The 21,227-nt window shown below is 46.4% G+C and overlaps 2 long non-coding RNA genes across 24 annotated transcripts in view; both read left to right on the forward strand.

Annotated features, from left to right (window-relative positions):
• Positions 1 to 13,273, forward strand: part of LOC144246198 (uncharacterized) — a 45,104-nt gene extending 31,831 nt beyond the window's left edge. For 21 of the 23 annotated variants that reach the window (XR_014957486.1, XR_014957490.1, XR_014957487.1 and 18 more), the window contains 5 exons: positions 568 to 3,910; positions 4,344 to 6,542; positions 7,266 to 7,432; positions 9,118 to 12,460; positions 12,894 to 13,273. This is a non-coding gene — a long non-coding RNA (uncharacterized LOC144246198). The remainder of the gene's footprint in view (positions 1 to 567; positions 3,911 to 4,343; positions 6,543 to 7,265; positions 7,433 to 9,117; positions 12,461 to 12,893) is intronic. The other 2 variants (XR_014957483.1, XR_014957484.1) reach the window with 2 other exon arrangements.
• A 1,825-nt stretch (positions 13,274 to 15,098) lies between these two features.
• On the forward strand, positions 15,099 to 20,972 carry LOC146768877 (uncharacterized). The gene is made up of 2 exons (XR_014957508.1): positions 15,099 to 15,982; positions 17,668 to 20,972. It is a non-coding gene; the product is annotated as an uncharacterized LOC146768877 (long non-coding RNA).
• Positions 20,973 to 21,227: the final 255 nt, after the last annotated feature.

Raw genomic sequence — 21,227 nt, forward strand, 5'->3', positions numbered from 1 at the left:
AAAGCATTTATTAATAAAGCAACAACAGCAGTAAAAAAAAACTAGAGTGCCTAAGTTTATACATAATATATTTATATATTTATACGTTAAATATATATTTATACGTTTATACGTAAATCATTAAATTATTAATTAATTATTAAAGCAGTATGCTTTACAAAATTGTAATACTTCTACAAGAAGTATACTAAATACATTAAAAACTAATTAAACTATAAAAAATACACTAAAACAGATAACTACTATACCAACAAAGCCACAAACATTTTTAGTTAAAACTATTAAAATACTAAAGGAAAAGTTACAAAAGCAAGCAAAAGCATCACAAACACAAGTGTTAACTGCCCTTACACCCCTCCAAACATCAGTAACAACCCAAGAAAGTCCTCAAGGGGGCCGTATAAAATGTTTCCATTTTGGTGGGGTTTTTTGTTTGTTTGGTTTGGTTTTGGTTTTTTTGGGGGAAACTAAAAAGATACTTTGTGTTCCTGGAATGTTGCATTTTACCTCTGTTGTTTTCCCAGTTAGTCTGGATCCTCTGCTTACATTTTTTCCTTCACTTATTAGATGTCGTGGATGTGCTGGCTGTTCTGATGGAGGGCAGTGATGGCTTAGATGAAGAAATTGGGTTCTCTTTGAATGAAGATGTGATTATCCAAACATTTCCCTTCAGTGCTGTTGTCCCTGCTGCATTAGAAGCCAGGAATATGCTGTTGTTTCAGTCTGAAAATGGAACAGGTACAGGGTTTTTTTAATGTTTTATGTGTCGTTTCTAGCAGTGGAGTGAAAGTGGCATCATTTCTGCCCTCTTGCAATAATTTTTTACCATTTATCATTTTTTACCTTGAGGCATTTTATTATCTTCCCTGCAAGCAGAAGGAGGTGCAGATTCACGGTGCTTTGTGCTCAAGAGGGGCATTGAAGCTCTGTAGGTGCTTCTGCCCTTTTTCCCTGACCCTAAAGAGAAGGGACACTGTCCCTGCATAGTCTTGGTCCTGGAAGTAGTTGGCTTCAGTAACACAGCGTTTTAAGGGCAGAGCGTGGTTCAGCAGTAACTGCAACATAGCCCATGCTTCTGCAGCACAGACCTCAAAAGTTCTACACTCCTGTGGACCCTCTTTGTAACTAAGGACAGTGGAAGTCAATTGCCACCTAAAAAGAGAATTTATTTTCAGATCGAGTACTCTCCAAAACTAGCTCTCAACATATTTGACAACACATTGTGTTGCCAGTTTTGTAAACCTAAGCAGTGGAAAAACAGGAAAGCAACATAAAATGATGTAGTTTTCCTTTGATATATGTGACCCTGTCTCATTCACACCGTGTCATAGTAATTTAAATGTGCATCTTGTCCCTCATCTTTAGCAGAAGAATGGTTTTTCAGAACACAACCATAACTTTCTCCATACCAATTAAACACAATTATTCTTGAAGGCATTTTGCAGTGTGTAGATTCCTTTTGGGTATTACAGCAATTTAAGAGTACCTCACTTTAGGTAAGTCAGTTCTGTGAAGGATACTGGTTACTTAACCAAAGGTATGTCTTCAGGTAGAGTTAGTTAAATTAAAATAAATGTCTCCTGGAATTTGCCTCTAGTGATGAAAAAAGTTTATTAAAATCAGTACAAGCACATTGCTAGGCAAATCCTTAATACTTATCAAACTACAGTGAAGTCACTAGAATCATTCTTAACTTGAATTAGCATGTTGTTGCAGGCCCTATAACTCTGTTGAGTAGGAGAAGGAGAAGATTTTAACTAATTGCATTCATCCATACAGATGTCTTTTGTGGACCCATTTAGGCTAGTTGACTAAATCTGGCATAAAAGATAGCACAGAGATTTTAACTGTTGAAAAACTCTGAGCAGGAAGTGTTCCCACAGTGCAAGAATCCTTTGAGTCAGGGTGCTTTAATAGTGTAATTCATAAGTTGTCTAGAGGAGGAATAGAAGAAAGTTAAACTAAGCTACCTTTAAGGAAGATGAATTAAACCTCGTTAGAAGTCTGTATGGACACTCATTCTGCAAATTAAAGGAGCAGGAAGGAAGGCAATTGATGGTGCTTCAATTCTCCATCAGAGGCCTAAGAATAATGTATCTTAACAGTTTTCTCTTCTTAATTCAGTTAGTGTATTTTCATTTCCCTGAATGACTCCAGGTAGACAAAGGCACAAGGGAATAGTGGGTTTTGAATTGCCCAGGATACTACAGGTGGAGGTCCTCAGGAAGTGGCATGTGCTTTTTGGCTGTTGCCACAAACCATGGAGCTTTGAGCCATCCCAGGTGCCAGCAGCACCCTGAGCAGTGCTTACCAGCACCTGGCATTGGTAAATATTCCTGGCACAAAAGATTTTCTCTCCGTGGCCAAGCTGTGTCCGTGCAGGTAGCAGGGACAGCCACGCCATGGTCAGGGTTGCTGCTGCAGCACATCCCATTCTGTCCCGGTAGGATTCACTGAGCGCTAGTCACAAGAAGAGTGTCTAAAGTGATTTCTAAGAGAAAAGCTGCATGGGGTCAAACATGATCTTTCCTGTGGTTTTTGTAGCCAGCTCACCGTCAGTTCCCAGCACTGAACCAGGGCAGGGTGTGCTCGGTAGCTTGGCTCGTCCCTGAACGGGTGCCACCGTGCCTCTCCCTTCTTACTGCCCAAAGCTTTGTGTCCAGGCACAAGGGGAGTAGAGAAGCTTCCTGCCAGGAGATTGAGAGGCAGCCCGTGTGCTCATTCTTCTGCTCCATGAGCCTTTCCTGGCAGAGACGGGGCTGCATGGCGCTCCCTGCATTTGGAGCACTGGTACTTGCTGATAGCACAGCTTCTTCTCCCATCCTCTTGCTGGCTGCGAGGTCCTGTTACCTTCCCTCATGTTATCTTCTAAAGAAAAGGGGCACTGTCCCTGCATGGACAGTCTTGGTCTGGAAGTAGTTGGCCTCAGTAACACAGCGTTTTAAGGGCAGAGCGTGGCGATCAGGAGAGGAAGGTGATTCTCGTGCCTGTGGGCAGCTCTTCCCGAGAGCAGGGAGAGGGGACTGCATTGTTAAGTAGGAAGTGGATGCGTTTCCCAAGGGAAACTTCAGAAATTAAGCTCCAAGGGCAAATATTGCGAGGTTCTACCACCTCCTTGAGGACAGCGTTAAAACCACAGGGGCATCAGCAGAGCTTGGAGCAGGACTGGCCAACCCCAGAGCGCCTCACGAAGCCCTCTGTGTGTATGTGGCAGTCGAGTAGCACCTGGGGGGTGCTGAAAGTCCCAGTTCTGACAGAAAATTCTGCTTAACTTGTACACGTTGGCTGGGTGTGTGCCCCCAGTACAGCTCGGTTCTTCTCTGAGGCGGTGCCTGGCAGGGTCCGTCCCTGTTAAGAGACGGCTGTGTTTTTGGCACAACACAGCAAAGGTGGATTATTTGCTTCAGCAAGAGCTGATGATGTCTGGAGGGTTTTTCAGGCACCTCAGCAGCCAGGAGCACGTGTATAGTTCACTAGGAACACTTTTTGATCTTGTTCAGTTCTTTTCTCCATGAGGCTCTGTGGGCTGCTGGCAAGGCCCAAAGTAAGGAAGGTTGTCCCAGTGTCCGTGCTCATGTTAATAGTTTAATTTATTTGGCTTTTCTAGGAGCAGATGTCGTGGAGGACCCTGGTGCTGTTTTCACTGACCTCCTGCACTCTCTGAGAGAACCCCTTGCTCCCTGCTTGACGCTCCAGCTCTGTGACAAAGATCCCGAGTCCCTGAAAGCTGCTAAGTATCCTCAGCTCTACCAGTTTAACCGATACTATAGACTCTGGATGCCCAAGCAGTCCCAGGAACCTGTGGTATGGAGTCCCTGAAGTCGCTGAATTCTTGAGCCAGTATTCCTATAAAATCCTCGCAGTCGACAGAGGTTACATTTCCATCAGAAACAGCGTTTTTATTGAGGAGGTAATTCTGCATCTCTTGTTGATCCTGCTGGGGACACATGTTTGCTCCAGGGCTTTTCTCTGATGGCACAAGAGGTCTCTGTGGTGTTTGGGAGGCGATACCAGGGCTCAGGGCTCATACAGAGACTCCTCACCGGGCACAGCAGAGCCTGGTGTGCGCTGTGGCCTCTGTTTACAGCACCTGGAGTTCCCCCAGGTGGGTGGAGGATCACAGGCCCCTGGGCTGGGTTTGGTGAGTTTTTCTAAGCTCAGCAGTGTGAACACTCCAGACGCCCCTGGGGAACCTGCTGGGCAGCTCTGTTCTAGCAGGACTGCATGCCAGTGTTTCCAGAGATTCAGTTCAGGGCTCATCTCAAAACAAAGGTGGCTAAAGAGATTTTTGTTTCATACTCATCGCTGTTTTTCTCTTATGCTTTTTGTTTCGCTTTAAACAGTTTGAAAACCACAAGGAGGTCAGCCAAGAGCCTCCTGTGGCACCGGATTCTGTATTTGCCACTTTGTTGAAGGGAGCCTGGGAGAGAAGAAGCAGTACCTTCCTGGAAGATGGTGTTCAGACAAAGTGGAGAGACTTGGCTTCCTGGCTCCCCCAACCTGAGCAGCTTTTGCTGGGAGTAAAGCACGTGCTGCTGTACCCGAAACCCACAGTGGAGAACTTCTGCAGATAATAATGTAGTTATCCTTGGTTTACTTTATGGTACAAGTTATAGATGACTTGGCTGCTAAAACTTAGGTTCCAGTGCTGTAGCTCTTTTTCCTCGACTCGGCTCCGAGGGTACGCAGCACCGTACAAAATTATACCTAATTTGTAAACAAATGTCAGTTGTTCTGATTATTGAAGCTGGGCTTTATTGAGTTGAATCCGGAGTGTGTGCTGCACCCAGGTCCTTTGTACAAATAGGGTACTGAGGGTGGGGGAACCAGAACTGCACATTCCTTGTGATATGGATGGGATTTTGGGGGGGGGGGGTGTTAAATTAAAAGGAGATGCAAAATGAGGGAATTGCTTTTAGATGTAACTATTCTTGTCCTAAAGGGGCCATCAGCTCTGTCCCGAGAGCTGAGTTACAAGTGTGTGTGTTGAAAGAGCCGCAAGCCTTTTAGGGGCTGCAGTTTGTGTGCCCTGGAATGAGGTGCCCTGAGGAAATGTGTGAGCCGGAGGGAGCCGGGGCCGGGCGGAGGGAGCCGAGCTGTGGGAATGGGCGAATGGAGGCGGGCGCGGGCGGGACTAGGCGAGCGTGGGCGAAAGCGGCCGAAAGGGGCCGAGGAGGCGAGCGGAGCCGAGCTCTGCCGAGTTCAGCCGAGGCGAGCCGAGCTTTGCCGAAGAGGCGAATGGAGGCGAATGCGGCTGGTAATAGCCGAGCGTGGCCGAAAGTAGCCGAAGCTGGCCGAGGAGCCGAGTCCAGCCGAACGGAGCCGAGCTCTGCCGAGCGCAGCAGCCCGGGCGGGGCGGGGCGGGGCGCCGGGGCGGAGCCGGGGCGCTGGGAGGGATCCCACTCCTGTCCCTCTCCCTCCTTCTCCATGCTCCTGCCCGTATTCCCCTCGGTTATCTCTCTTTCCCCCGTTTCCTTGTCCCCCCCAAACCCGGATCCTTCCTGTCCTGTCCCTGCCCCGCTGCTCCGTTCCTTTTCTCCTCTCTCCCTCCTCTGTCCACCGTCCCTCTTCCCTCCCCTGTCAGCCTTTAAATCCGAATTATAAATATGAATGTGTATATAAATATTAAAAATATAAAAACAAAATACATTGAAATGCAGTTTAAAAGAAAAGGTTTTTTCTTTTGGTTCTTGTTGGGTTAGAGGCAGGGTTTTTTTTGTTTGCGTTCTTTTCCGCGCGGGATGTTTCGGGGCATTTGCTACCGAGGACGTTCCGCAGGGGACGGCGCCCGTTCTTTTTTGCCGCCGGCCCCGCCCCGCGGCCCCGAGGCGAGCGGCGGCCCCCGACGGTGGCGGGCGGCAGTGCTGCCGCCTTGTGGACACAGGGCGGTACTGCAGGCCCCCAGCCAGCGCCCGGCAAAACCACCGAGACGGGGCGGGAGGAGCCAGAGCGGCCCCAAAACCACCGAGACGGGGCGGGAAGGGCGAGGGGCGGCAGCGAGCGGCGAGCGGGGCGGTGTCTGTGAGTGAGGGGAGAGCTGAAGGCGGCTCCGCGGCGGCGCCGGAGAAGGATGGCAGCGGCGAGGGCAGCTTTCTGTCCCGCGCCTGCCGCCGTCCATGCCACCAAGCGTTGCGGATTTCTGTCCCGCACCGGTCGCCGTCCGTACGAAATCGCGTTGTGGCTTGTTGTCCCGCGCCGGCTGCCGTCCGTACGACAACGGTTCATCTCTATTGTTTTTGAGGACTTCTTGTTCGTCTCAATCGTGTTGTGGAATTTCCGGTTAATCTCCATGGTTTCTGGAAAACTTCCGCTTAGTCTCTATCGTTTCTTGGAACTTCCGGCTCATCTCTATGGTTTCTGGAGGACTTCCTGTTCATCTCTATGGTTTCATGGAACTTCCGGCTCGTCTCTATGCTCCTGGAGGACCTCCCATTCATCTCTATGGACCGTCCCTGTGGTCGCTCCTGCGCGTGCGCGGCCGCCATGAGGGACCGGACGCGGGAAATATGACATGCGAGAGTCCAGAAAAAGGGGAAAAAAAGGTAAAAAACGGGGAAAAAAAGCCAAAAAGCGGGACAAGGAGCCCGGAATCGGGATGGGGGAACGCGGAAACGGGGGGGAAGTGACCAAAAATGGGTAAAGAGCCCAAAAATTAGGGAAGAATGGGCGAAAATGGGATCGGGGAGCTCGGAAATTGGGGGGGAGTGACCAAAGTCGGCGAAAGAGCCGAAAAGTGGGAAAAAGATCAGAAAATGTGGGAAAATCGCACAAAGAAACGGTTTAGGAGCCCAAAAATGCGGGAAAGGCAAAAAATGGGGAAAAAGCAAAAAAAAAAAAAAAAAAAAAAGGGAAAAGTGCCCAAAAATTCGGATCGATGTGTGGAGAGTTTTGTGGATGAGTGGCTTCGGGAGAGAGGCCATGACTACTTGCAGTTAGTGAAGCGGTAGCTGAAAATTGCAGAGTGCAGCAATAGCGGATGTAGCAACAATATCACACGTCCTTGGGTGAGCTGGTTCCCAGCAGCAGAACGGTCAGCAAAGAGATAAGTGTAAGGGAAAACAAAGCAAGCAGAGAAAGCCCCAAAGGCGAGCTTGACCTGTTCTAGAGACACCAATGAGGAGCCTAAGTTTTGCAATATGCATGAGCTTCATTATAACGGGTATAACTGTACATGCGTACTTAGAATAAACTGAAACTTGTTGGCATTATAGAATGGGCTTTTCTCCCGTTATTTTTCCCCAAAAATGGTGACCTCGACGTGATAGGCGCCACGGTGGAGTGATGAAAAAGAGTTCAGGTCCTGATGCAGCCAGGACGGCAAAAGTGCTGAATTGAAATAGAGTGCACCGTGCCCCAGGTGACTGCAGAGGCAAGCCTGGCCGATACGTGCTGCCGACGACCTCGGAGGGCTGCAACAGCGCTGACAATAGAGGTATGGAGAGGCAAGCAGCATATGATTTATTTACTGCATTCTTGCAGAAAAGGCAGATTAAAAACATTGATTTACATAAAGATCTGCCAAGGTTATTAACATATAGGTATGCTAAGGGGTTCTTTATAAATCCTCATACAGTACATAAGTTGTCTAAGTGGCGTAAGTTTAAAGATAAACTATAAGAAGACATTTTAGATGATGATAAGGCAGCCAAAAAGCTAAAAAAGTTGTAAAAGGTAGTTCACAATGAGTTATTACAACATCAGGCAGAAAAAAAAGCTGCTGCACAAGCAACGTCACACTAGAGAAGAATAAAAGTTATAGCAGAGAAAATTAATTACCTAGTATTTCCATGCCACCTGCTGTGTCTACAGTGGAGTTACCTCCATTGCGACCCGTGCCTGAGGACACGGAAACAGAGTCGCGTTGTGAGCCCACGGCTCCTCCAGCCCCCCCAAACAGAGATCACCGGTTTGTCAGAGTTTGTCTGTCAGTAAATCACCCCCTAAGGCAAAGTCTGACCTAACAAAGGCTCTGGCCAGAGAGCAAAAAGAAGTTTAGGCAACTCTAACAAAAGAAAAACTAAACAAAGAGAATAAGCAAACTTTAGAACTAGCAGCCGACTTAGCTTATCCTATAATTTTTCAGCAGCAAGCGAGCAAAAGGTTACCAGCTCAAATTACACCGTTAGATTAAAAAATTGTTGTCACAGTTGCAAGCTACAGTGAGTCAATTTAGAGTAACTAATAAACCAACTCAGCAAATACTAAATTATATTTAGAGTACTAATATATTGTTACCAAAAAATTCTAAAAGTCTTGCTAAACTTATTTTCTCACCGCATCAGAAACTTTTATTTAGTGCACACTAGCAAGCAGAAGTTAATAAAGCTGTAGCTATGCAAAAGCAGCCTAAAGATCCTCTTCACAAAGTAACTATAGATAAATTGATAAGCTTAAGACCATGTTTTCGCACTAAGGCACAAGCTATGCTAAAACCTAAAAAATGTCAAAAGGCAATGCAACTAACTCAACAAGCTATAGATAAAGTAAAAGACCCAAGAAATTTACCAGCATATATAAAAATTAAGCAAAAAAAAAAACCAAAAAACTTTTAAAGCATTTATTAATAAAGCAACAACAGCAGTAAAAAAAAACTAGAGTGCCTAAGTTTATACATAATATATTTATATATTTATACGTTAAATATATATTTATACGTTTATACGTAAATCATTAAATTATTAATTAATTATTAAAGCAGTATGCTTTACAAAATTGTAATACTTCTACAAGAAGTATACTAAATACATTAAAAACTAATTAAACTATAAAAAATACACTAAAACAGATAACTACTATACCAACAAAGCCACAAACATTTTTAGTTAAAACTATTAAAATACTAAAGGAAAAGTTACAAAAGCAAGCAAAAGCATCACAAACACAAGTGTTAACTGCCCTTACACCCCTCCAAACATCAGTAACAACCCAAGAAAGTCCTCAAGGGGGCCGTATAAAATGTTTCCATTTTGGTGGGGTTTTTTGTTTGTTTGGTTTGGTTTTGGTTTTTTTGGGGGAAACTAAAAAGATACTTTGTGTTCCTGGAATGTTGCATTTTACCTCTGTTGTTTTCCCAGTTAGTCTGGATCCTCTGCTTACATTTTTTCCTTCACTTATTAGATGTCGTGGATGTGCTGGCTGTTCTGATGGAGGGCAGTGATGGCTTAGATGAAGAAATTGGGTTCTCTTTGAATGAAGATGTGATTATCCAAACATTTCCCTTCAGTGCTGTTGTCCCTGCTGCATTAGAAGCCAGGAATATGCTGTTGTTTCAGTCTGAAAATGGAACAGGTACAGGGTTTTTTTAATGTTTTATGTGTCGTTTCTAGCAGTGGAGTGAAAGTGGCATCATTTCTGCCCTCTTGCAATAATTTTTTACCATTTATCATTTTTTACCTTGAGGCATTTTATTATCTTCCCTGCAAGCAGAAGGAGGTGCAGATTCACGGTGCTTTGTGCTCAAGAGGGGCATTGAAGCTCTGTAGGTGCTTCTGCCCTTTTTCCCTGACCCTAAAGAGAAGGGACACTGTCCCTGCATAGTCTTGGTCCTGGAAGTAGTTGGCTTCAGTAACACAGCGTTTTAAGGGCAGAGCGTGGTTCAGCAGTAACTGCAACATAGCCCATGCTTCTGCAGCACAGACCTCAAAAGTTCTACACTCCTGTGGACCCTCTTTGTAACTAAGGACAGTGGAAGTCAATTGCCACCTAAAAAGAGAATTTATTTTCAGATCGAGTACTCTCCAAAACTAGCTCTCAACATATTTGACAACACATTGTGTTGCCAGTTTTGTAAACCTAAGCAGTGGAAAAACAGGAAAGCAACATAAAATGATGTAGTTTTCCTTTGATATATGTGACCCTGTCTCATTCACACCGTGTCATAGTAATTTAAATGTGCATCTTGTCCCTCATCTTTAGCAGAAGAATGGTTTTTCAGAACACAACCATAACTTTCTCCATACCAATTAAACACAATTATTCTTGAAGGCATTTTGCAGTGTGTAGATTCCTTTTGGGTATTACAGCAATTTAAGAGTACCTCACTTTAGGTAAGTCAGTTCTGTGAAGGATACTGGTTACTTAACCAAAGGTATGTCTTCAGGTAGAGTTAGTTAAATTAAAATAAATGTCTCCTGGAATTTGCCTCTAGTGATGAAAAAAGTTTATTAAAATCAGTACAAGCACATTGCTAGGCAAATCCTTAATACTTATCAAACTACAGTGAAGTCACTAGAATCATTCTTAACTTGAATTAGCATGTTGTTGCAGGCCCTATAACTCTGTTGAGTAGGAGAAGGAGAAGATTTTAACTAATTGCATTCATCCATACAGATGTCTTTTGTGGACCCATTTAGGCTAGTTGACTAAATCTGGCATAAAAGATAGCACAGAGATTTTAACTGTTGAAAAACTCTGAGCAGGAAGTGTTCCCACAGTGCAAGAATCCTTTGAGTCAGGGTGCTTTAATAGTGTAATTCATAAGTTGTCTAGAGGAGGAATAGAAGAAAGTTAAACTAAGCTACCTTTAAGGAAGATGAATTAAACCTCGTTAGAAGTCTGTATGGACACTCATTCTGCAAATTAAAGGAGCAGGAAGGAAGGCAATTGATGGTGCTTCAATTCTCCATCAGAGGCCTAAGAATAATGTATCTTAACAGTTTTCTCTTCTTAATTCAGTTAGTGTATTTTCATTTCCCTGAATGACTCCAGGTAGACAAAGGCACAAGGGAATAGTGGGTTTTGAATTGCCCAGGATACTACAGGTGGAGGTCCTCAGGAAGTGGCATGTGCTTTTTGGCTGTTGCCACAAACCATGGAGCTTTGAGCCATCCCAGGTGCCAGCAGCACCCTGAGCAGTGCTTACCAGCACCTGGCATTGGTAAATATTCCTGGCACAAAAGATTTTCTCTCCGTGGCCAAGCTGTGTCCGTGCAGGTAGCAGGGACAGCCACGCCATGGTCAGGGTTGCTGCTGCAGCACATCCCATTCTGTCCCGGTAGGATTCACTGAGCGCTAGTCACAAGAAGAGTGTCTAAAGTGATTTCTAAGAGAAAAGCTGCATGGGGTCAAACATGATCTTTCCTGTGGTTTTTGTAGCCAGCTCACCGTCAGTTCCCAGCACTGAACCAGGGCAGGGTGTGCTCGGTAGCTTGGCTCGTCCCTGAACGGGTGCCACCGTGCCTCTCCCTTCTTACTGCCCAAAGCTTTGTGTCCAGGCACAAGGGGAGTAGAGAAGCTTCCTGCCAGGAGATTGAGAGGCAGCCCGTGTGCTCATTCTTCTGCTCCATGAGCCTTTCCTGGCAGAGACGGGGCTGCATGGCGCTCCCTGCATTTGGAGCACTGGTACTTGCTGATAGCACAGCTTCTTCTCCCATCCTCTTGCTGGCTGCGAGGTCCTGTTACCTTCCCTCATGTTATCTTCTAAAGAAAAGGGGCACTGTCCCTGCATGGACAGTCTTGGTCTGGAAGTAGTTGGCCTCAGTAACACAGCGTTTTAAGGGCAGAGCGTGGCGATCAGGAGAGGAAGGTGATTCTCGTGCCTGTGGGCAGCTCTTCCCGAGAGCAGGGAGAGGGGACTGCATTGTTAAGTAGGAAGTGGATGCGTTTCCCAAGGGAAACTTCAGAAATTAAGCTCCAAGGGCAAATATTGCGAGGTTCTACCACCTCCTTGAGGACAGCGTTAAAACCACAGGGGCATCAGCAGAGCTTGGAGCAGGACTGGCCAACCCCAGAGCGCCTCACGAAGCCCTCTGTGTGTATGTGGCAGTCGAGTAGCACCTGGGGGGTGCTGAAAGTCCCAGTTCTGACAGAAAATTCTGCTTAACTTGTACACGTTGGCTGGGTGTGTGCCCCCAGTACAGCTCGGTTCTTCTCTGAGGCGGTGCCTGGCAGGGTCCGTCCCTGTTAAGAGACGGCTGTGTTTTTGGCACAACACAGCAAAGGTGGATTATTTGCTTCAGCAAGAGCTGATGATGTCTGGAGGGTTTTTCAGGCACCTCAGCAGCCAGGAGCACGTGTATAGTTCACTAGGAACACTTTTTGATCTTGTTCAGTTCTTTTCTCCATGAGGCTCTGTGGGCTGCTGGCAAGGCCCAAAGTAAGGAAGGTTGTCCCAGTGTCCGTGCTCATGTTAATAGTTTAATTTATTTGGCTTTTCTAGGAGCAGATGTCGTGGAGGACCCTGGTGCTGTTTTCACTGACCTCCTGCACTCTCTGAGAGAACCCCTTGCTCCCTGCTTGACGCTCCAGCTCTGTGACAAAGATCCCGAGTCCCTGAAAGCTGCTAAGTATCCTCAGCTCTACCAGTTTAACCGATACTATAGACTCTGGATGCCCAAGCAGTCCCAGGAACCTGTGGTATGGAGTCCCTGAAGTCGCTGAATTCTTGAGCCAGTATTCCTATAAAATCCTCGCAGTCGACAGAGGTTACATTTCCATCAGAAACAGCGTTTTTATTGAGGAGGTAATTCTGCATCTCTTGTTGATCCTGCTGGGGACACATGTTTGCTCCAGGGCTTTTCTCTGATGGCACAAGAGGTCTCTGTGGTGTTTGGGAGGCGATACCAGGGCTCAGGGCTCATACAGAGACTCCTCACCGGGCACAGCAGAGCCTGGTGTGCGCTGTGGCCTCTGTTTACAGCACCTGGAGTTCCCCCAGGTGGGTGGAGGATCACAGGCCCCTGGGCTGGGTTTGGTGAGTTTTTCTAAGCTCAGCAGTGTGAACACTCCAGACGCCCCTGGGGAACCTGCTGGGCAGCTCTGTTCTAGCAGGACTGCATGCCAGTGTTTCCAGAGATTCAGTTCAGGGCTCATCTCAAAACAAAGGTGGCTAAAGAGATTTTTGTTTCATACTCATCGCTGTTTTTCTCTTATGCTTTTTGTTTCGCTTTAAACAGTTTGAAAACCACAAGGAGGTCAGCCAAGAGCCTCCTGTGGCACCGGATTCTGTATTTGCCACTTTGTTGAAGGGAGCCTGGGAGAGAAGAAGCAGTACCTTCCTGGAAGATGGTGTTCAGACAAAGTGGAGAGACTTGGCTTCCTGGCTCCCCCAACCTGAGCAGCTTTTGCTGGGAGTAAAGCACGTGCTGCTGTACCCGAAACCCACAGTGGAGAACTTCTGCAGATAATAATGTAGTTATCCTTGGTTTACTTTATGGTACAAGTTATAGATGACTTGGCTGCTAAAACTTAGGTTCCAGTGCTGTAGCTCTTTTTCCTCGACTCGGCTCCGAGGGTACGCAGCACCGTACAAAATTATACCTAATTTGTAAACAAATGTCAGTTGTTCTGATTATTGAAGCTGGGCTTTATTGAGTTGAATCCGGAGTGTGTGCTGCACCCAGGTCCTTTGTACAAATAGGGTACTGAGGGTGGGGGAACCAGAACTGCACATTCCTTGTGATATGGATGGGATTTTGGGGGGGGGGGGGGTTAAATTAAAAGGAGATGCAAAATGAGGGAATTGCTTTTAGATGTAACTATTCTTGTCCTAAAGGGGCCATCAGCTCTGTCCCGAGAGCTGAGTTACAAGTGTGTGTGTTGAAAGAGCCGCAAGCCTTTTAGGGGCTGCAGTTTGTGTGCCCTGGAATGAGGTGCCCTGAGGAAATGTGTGAGCCGGAGGGAGCCGGGGCCGGGCGGAGGGAGCCGAGCTGTGGGAATGGGCGAATGGAGGCGGGCGCGGGCGGGACTAGGCGAGCGTGGGCGAAAGCGGCCGAAAGGGGCCGAGGAGGCGAGCGGAGCCGAGCTCTGCCGAGTTCAGCCGAGGCGAGCCGAGCTTTGCCGAAGAGGCGAATGGAGGCGAATGCGGCTGGTAATAGCCGAGCGTGGCCGAAAGTAGCCGAAGCTGGCCGAGGAGCCGAGTCCAGCCGAACGGAGCCGAGCTCTGCCGAGCGCAGCAGCCCGGGCGGGGCGGGGCGGGGCGCCGGGGCGGAGCCGGGGCGCTGGGAGGGATCCCACTCCTGTCCCTCTCCCTCCTTCTCCATGCTCCTGCCCGTATTCCCCTCGGTTATCTCTCTTTCCCCCGTTTCCTTGTCCCCCCCAAACCCGGATCCTTCCTGTCCTGTCCCTGCCCCGCTGCTCCGTTCCTTTTCTCCTCTCTCCCTCCTCTGTCCACCGTCCCTCTTCCCTCCCCTGTCAGCCTTTAAATCCGAATTATAAATATGAATGTGTATATAAATATTAAAAATATAAAAACAAAATACATTGAAATGCAGTTTAAAAGAAAAGGTTTTTTCTTTTGGTTCTTGTTGGGTTAGAGGCAGGGTTTTTTTTGTTTGCGTTCTTTTCCGCGCGGGATGTTTCGGGGCATTTGCTACCGAGGACGTTCCGCAGGGGACGGCGCCCGTTCTTTTTTGCCGCCGGCCCCGCCCCGCGGCCCCGAGGCGAGCGGCGGCCCCCGACGGTGGCGGGCGGCAGTGCTGCCGCCTTGTGGACACAGGGCGGTACTGCAGGCCCCCAGCCAGCGCCCGGCAAAACCACCGAGACGGGGCGGGAGGAGCCAGAGCGGCCCCAAAACCACCGAGACGGGGCGGGAAGGGCGAGGGGCGGCAGCGAGCGGCGAGCGGGGCGGTGTCTGTGAGTGAGGGGAGAGCTGAAGGCGGCTCCGCGGCGGCGCCGGAGAAGGATGGCAGCGGCGAGGGCAGCTTTCTGTCCCGCGCCTGCCGCCGTCCATGCCACCAAGCGTTGCGGATTTCTGTCCCGCACCGGTCGCCGTCCGTACGAAATCGCGTTGTGGCTTGTTGTCCCGCGCCGGCTGCCGTCCGTACGACAACGGTTCATCTCTATTGTTTTTGAGGACTTCTTGTTCGTCTCAATCGTGTTGTGGAATTTCCGGTTAATCTCCATGGTTTCTGGAAAACTTCCGCTTAGTCTCTATCGTTTCTTGGAACTTCCGGCTCATCTCTATGGTTTCTGGAGGACTTCCTGTTCATCTCTATGGTTTCATGGAACTTCCGGCTCGTCTCTATGCTCCTGGAGGACCTCCCATTCATCTCTATGGACCGTCCCTGTGGTCGCTCCTGCGCGTGCGCGGCCGCCATGAGGGACAGGACGCGGGAAATATGACATGCGAGAGTCCAGAAAAAGGGGAAAAAAAGGTAAAAAACGGGGAAAAAAAGCCAAAAAGCGGGACAAGGAGCCCGGAATCGGGATGGGGGAACGCGGAAACGGGGGGGAAGTGACCAAAAATGGGTAAAGAGCCCAAAAATTAGGGAAGAATGGGCGAAAATGGGATCGGGGAGCTCGGAAATTGGGGGGGAGTGACCAAAGTCGGCGAAAGAGCCGAAAAGTGGGAAAAAGATCAGAAAATGTGGGAAAATCGCACAAAGAAACGGTTTAGGAGCCCAAAAATGCGGGAAAGGCAAAAAATGGGGAAAAAGCAAAAAAAAAAAAAAAAAAAAAAGGGAAAAGTGCCCAAAAATTCGGATCGATGTGTGGAGAGTTTTGTGGATGAGTGGCTTCGGGAGAGAGGCCATGACTACTTGCAGTTAGTGAAGCGGTAGCTGAAAATTGCAGAGTGCAGCAATAGCGGATGTAGCAACAATATCACACGTCCTTGGGTGAGCTGGTTCCCAGCAGCAGAACGGTCAGCAAAGAGATAAGTGTAAGGGAAAACAAAGCAAGCAGAGAAAGCCCCAAAGGCGAGCTTGACCTGTTCTAGAGACACCAATGAGGAGCCTAAGTTTTGCAATATGCATGAGCTTCATTATAACGGGTATAACTGTACATGCGTACTTAGAATAAACTGAAACTTGTTGGCATTATAGAATGGGCTTTTCTCCCGTTATTTTTCCCCAAAAATGGTGACCTCGACGTGATAGGCGCCACGGTGGAGTGATGAAAAAGAGTTCAGGTCCTGATGCAGCCAGGACGGCAAAAGTGCTGAATTGAAATAGAGTGCACCGTGCCCCAGGTGACTGCAGAGGCAAGCCTGGCCGATACGTGCTGCCGACGACCTCGGAGGGCTGCAACAGCGCTGACAATAGAGGTATGGAGAGGCAAGCAGCATATGATTTATTTACTGCATTCTTGCAGAAAAGGCAGATTAAAAACATTGATTTACATAAAGATCTGCCAAGGTTATTAACATATAGGTATGCTAAGGGGTTCTTTATAAATCCTCATACAGTACATAAGTTGTCTAAGTGGCGTAAGTTTAAAGATAAACTATAAGAAGACATTTTAGATGATGATAAGGCAGCCAAAAAGCTAAAAAAGTTGTAAAAGGTAGTTCACAATGAGTTATTACAACATCAGGCAGAAAAAAAAGCTGCTGCACAAGCAACGTCACACTAGAGAAGAATAAAAGTTATAGCAGAGAAAATTAATTACCTAGTATTTCCATGCCACCTGCTGTGTCTACAGTGGAGTTACCTCCATTGCGACCCGTGCCTGAGGACACGGAAACAGAGTCGCGTTGTGAGCCCACGGCTCCTCCAGCCCCCCCAAACAGAGATCACCGGTTTGTCAGAGTTTGTCTGTCAGTAAATCACCCCCTAAGGCAAAGTCTGACCTAACAAAGGCTCTGGCCAGAGAGCAAAAAGAAGTTTAGGCAACTCTAACAAAAGAAAAACTAAACAAAGAGAATAAGCAAACTTTAGAACTAGCAGCCGACTTAGCTTATCCTATAATTTTTCAGCAGCAAGCGAGCAAAAGGTTACCAGCTCAAATTACACCGTTAGATTAAAAAATTGTTGTCACAGTTGCAAGCTACAGTGAGTCAATTTAGAGTAACTAATAAACCAACTCAGCAAATACTAAATTATATTTAGAGTACTAATATATTGTTACCAAAAAATTCTAAAAGTCTTGCTAAACTTATTTTCTCACCGCATCAGAAACTTTTATTTAGTGCACACTAGCAAGCAGAAGTTAATAAAGCTGTAGCTATGCAAAAGCAGCCTAAAGATCCTCTTCACAAAGTAACTATAGATAAATTGATAAGCTTAAGACCATGTTTTCGCACTAAGGCACAAGCTATGCTAAAACCTAAAAAATGTCAAAAGGCAATGCAACTAACTCAACAAGCTATAGATAAAGTAAAAGACCCAAGAAATTTACCAGCATATATAAAAATTAAGCAAAAAAAAAAACCAAAAAACTTTTAAAGCATTTATTAATAAAGCAACAACAGCAGTAAAAAAAAACTAGAGTGCCTAAGTTTATACATAATATATTTATATATTTATACGTTAAATATATATTTATACGTTTATACGTAAATCATTAAATTATTAATTAATTATTAAAGCAGTATGCTTTACAAAATTGTAATACTTCTACAAGAAGTATACTAAATACATTAAAAACTAATTAAACTATAAAAAATACACTAAAACAGATAACTACTATACCAACAAAGCCACAAACATTTTTAGTTAAAACTATTAAAATACTAAAGGAAAAGTTACAAAAGCAAGCAAAAGCATCACAAACACAAGTGTTAACTGCCCTTACACCCCTCCAAACATCAGTAACAACCCAAGAAAGTCCTCAAGGGGGCCGTATAAAATGTTTCCATTTTGGTGGGGTTTTTTGTTTGTTTGGTTTGGTTTTGGTTTTTTTGGGGGAAACTAAAAAGATACTTTGTGTTCCTGGAATGTTGCATTTTCCCTCTGTTGTTTTCCCAGTTAGTCTGGATCCTCTGCTTACATTTTTTCCTTCACTTATTAGATGTCGTGGATGTGCTGGCTGTTCTGATGGAGGGCAGTGATGGCTTAGATGAAGAAATTGGGTTCTCTTTGAATGAAGATGTGATTATCCAAACATTTCCCTTCAGTGCTGTTGTCCCTGATGCATTAGAAGCCAGGAATATGCTGTTGTTTCAGTCTGAAAATGGAACAGGTACAGGGTTTTTTTAATGTTTTATGTGTCGTTTCTAGCAGTGGAGTGAAAGTGGCATCATTTCTGCCCTCTTGCAATAATTTTTTACCATTTATCATTTTTTACCTTGAGGCATTTTATTATCTTCCCTGCAAGCAGAAGGAGGTGCAGATTCACGGTGCTTTGTGCTCAAGAGGGGCATTGAAGCTCTGTAGGTGCTTCTGCCCTTTTTCCCTGACCCTAAAGAGAAGGGACACTGTCCCTGCATAGTCTTGGTCCTGGAAGTAGTTGGCTTCAGTAACACAGCGTTTTAAGGGCAGAGCGTGGTTCAGCAGTAACTGCAACATAGCCCATGCTTCTGCAGCACAGACCTCAAAAGTTCTACACTCCTGTGGACCCTCTTTGTAACTAAGGACAGTGGAAGTCAATTGCCACCTAAAAAGAGAATTTATTTTCAGATCGAGTACTCTCCAAAACTAGCTCTCAACATATTTGACAACACATTGTGTTGCCAGTTTTGTAAACCTAAGCAGTGGAAAAACAGGAAAGCAACATAAAATGATGTAGTTTTCCTTTGATATATGTGACCCTGTCTCATTCACACCGTGTCATAGTAATTTAAATGTGCATCTTGTCCCTCATCTTTAGCAGAAGAATGGTTTTTCAGAACACAACCATAACTTTCTCCATACCAATTAAACACAATTATTCTTGAAGGCATTTTGCAGTGTGTAGATTCCTTTTGGGTATTACAGCAATTTAAGAGTACCTCACTTTAGGTAAGTCAGTTCTGTGAAGGATACTGGTTACTTAACCAAAGGTATGTCTTCAGGTAGAGTTAGTTAAATTAAAATAAATGTCTCCTGGAATTTGCCTCTAGTGATGAAAAAAGTTTATTAAAATCAGTACAAGCACATTGCTAGGCAAATCCTTAATACTTATCAAACTACAGTGAAGTCACTAGAATCATTCTTAACTTGAATTAGCATGTTGTTGCAGGCCCTATAACTCTGTTGAGTAGGAGAAGGAGAAGATTTTAACTAATTGCATTCATCCATACAGATGTCTTTTGTGGACCCATTTAGGCTAGTTGACTAAATCTGGCATAAAAGATAGCACAGAGATTTTAACTGTTGAAAAACTCTGAGCAGGAAGTGTTCCCACAGTGCAAGAATCCTTTGAGTCAGGGTGCTTTAATAGTGTAATTCATAAGTTGTCTAGAGGAGGAATAGAAGAAAGTTAAACTAAGCTACCTTTAAGGAAGATGAATTAAACCTCGTTAGAAGTCTGTATGGACACTCATTCTGCAAATTAAAGGAGCAGGAAGGAAGGCAATTGATGGTGCTTCAATTCTCCATCAGAGGCCTAAGAATAATGTATCTTAACAGTTTTCTCTTCTTAATTCAGTTAGTGTATTTTCATTTCCCTGAATGACTCCAGGTAGACAAAGGCACAAGGGAATAGTGGGTTTTGAATTGCCCAGGATACTACAGGTGGAGGTCCTCAGGAAGTGGCATGTGCTTTTTGGCTGTTGCCACAAACCATGGAGCTTTGAGCCATCCCAGGTGCCAGCAGCACCCTGAGCAGTGCTTACCAGCACCTGGCATTGGTAAATATTCCTGGCACAAAAGATTTTCTCTCCGTGGCCAAGCTGTGTCCGTGCAGGTAGCAGGGACAGCCACGCCATGGTCAGGGTTGCTGCTGCAGCACATCCCATTCTGTCCCGGTAGGATTCACTGAGCGCTAGTCACAAGAAGAGTGTCTAAAGTGATTTCTAAGAGAAAAGCTGCATGGGGTCAAACATGATCTTTCCTGTGGTTTTTGTAGCCAGCTCACCGTCAGTTCCCAGCACTGAACCAGGGCAGGGTGTGCTCGGTAGCTTGGCTCGTCCCTGAACGGGTGCCACCGTGCCTCTCCCTTCTTACTGCCCAAAGCTTTGTGTCCAGGCACAAGGGGAGTAGAGAAGCTTCCTGCCAGGAGATTGAGAGGCAGCCCGTGTGCTCATTCTTCTGCTCCATGAGCCTTTCCTGGCAGAGACGGGGCTGCATGGCGCTCCCTGCATTTGGAGCACTGGTACTTGCTGATAGCACAGCTTCTTCTCCCATCCTCTTGCTGGCTGCGAGGTCCTGTTACCTTCCCTCATGTTATCTTCTAAAGAAAAGGGGCACTGTCCCTGCATGGACAGTCTTGGTCTGGAAGTAGTTGGCCTCAGTAACACAGCGTTTTAAGGGCAGAGCGTGGCGATCAGGAGAGGAAGGTGATTCTCGTGCCTGTGGGCAGCTCTTCCCGAGAGCAGGGAGAGGGGACTGCATTGTTAAGTAGGAAGTGGATGCGTTTCCCAAGGGAAACTTCAGAAATTAAGCTCCAAGGGCAAATATTGCGAGGTTCTACCACCTCCTTGAGGACAGCGTTAAAACCACAGGGGCATCAGCAGAGCTTGGAGCAGGACTGGCCAACCCCAGAGCGCCTCACGAAGCCCTCTGTGTGTATGTGGCAGTCGAGTAGCACCTGGGGGGTGCTGAAAGTCCCAGTTCTGACAGAAAATTCTGCTTAACTTGTACACGTTGGCTGGGTGTGTGCCCCCAGTACAGCTCGGTTCTTCTCTGAGGCGGTGCCTGGCAGGGTCCGTCCCTGTTAAGAGACGGCTGTGTTTTTGGCACAACACAGCAAAGGTGGATTATTTGCTTCAGCAAGAGCTGATGATGTCTGGAGGGTTTTTCAGGCACCTCAGCAGCCAGGAGCACGTGTATAGTTCACTAGGAACACTTTTTGATCTTGTTCAGTTCTTTTCTCCATGAGGCTCTGTGGGCTGCTGGCAAGGCCCAAAGTAAGGAAGGTTGTCCCAGTGTCCGTGCTCATGTTAATAGTTTAATTTATTTGGCTTTTCTAGGAGCAGATGTCGTGGAGGACCCTGGTGCTGTTTTCACTGACCTCCTGCACTCTCTGAGAGAACCCCTTGCTCCCTGCTTGACGCTCCAGCTCTGTGACAAAGATCCCGAGTCCCTGAAAGCTGCTAAGTATCCTCAGCTCTACCAGTTTAACCGATACTATAGACTCTGGATGCCCAAGCAGTCCCAGGAACCTGTGGTATGGAGTCCCTGAAGTCGCTGAATTCTTGAGCCAGTATTCCTATAAAATCCTCGCAGTCGACAGAGGTTACATTTCCATCAGAAACAGCGTTTTTATTGAGGAGGTAATTCTGCATCTCTTGTTGATCCTGCTGGGGACACATGTTTGCTCCAGGGCTTTTCTCTGATGGCACAAGAGGTCTCTGTGGTGTTTGGGAGGCGATACCAGGGCTCAGGGCTCATACAGAGACTCCTCACCGGGCACAGCAGAGCCTGGTGTGCGCTGTGGCCTCTGTTTACAGCACCTGGAGTTCCCCCAGGTGGGTGGAGGATCACAGGCCC

Source organism: Lonchura striata, chromosome 1 (genome assembly GCF_050655825.1).
Source record: "Lonchura striata isolate lonStrDom1 chromosome 1, ASM5065582v1, whole genome shotgun sequence".
Taxonomy (NCBI): Eukaryota; Metazoa; Chordata; class Aves; order Passeriformes; family Estrildidae; genus Lonchura; species Lonchura striata.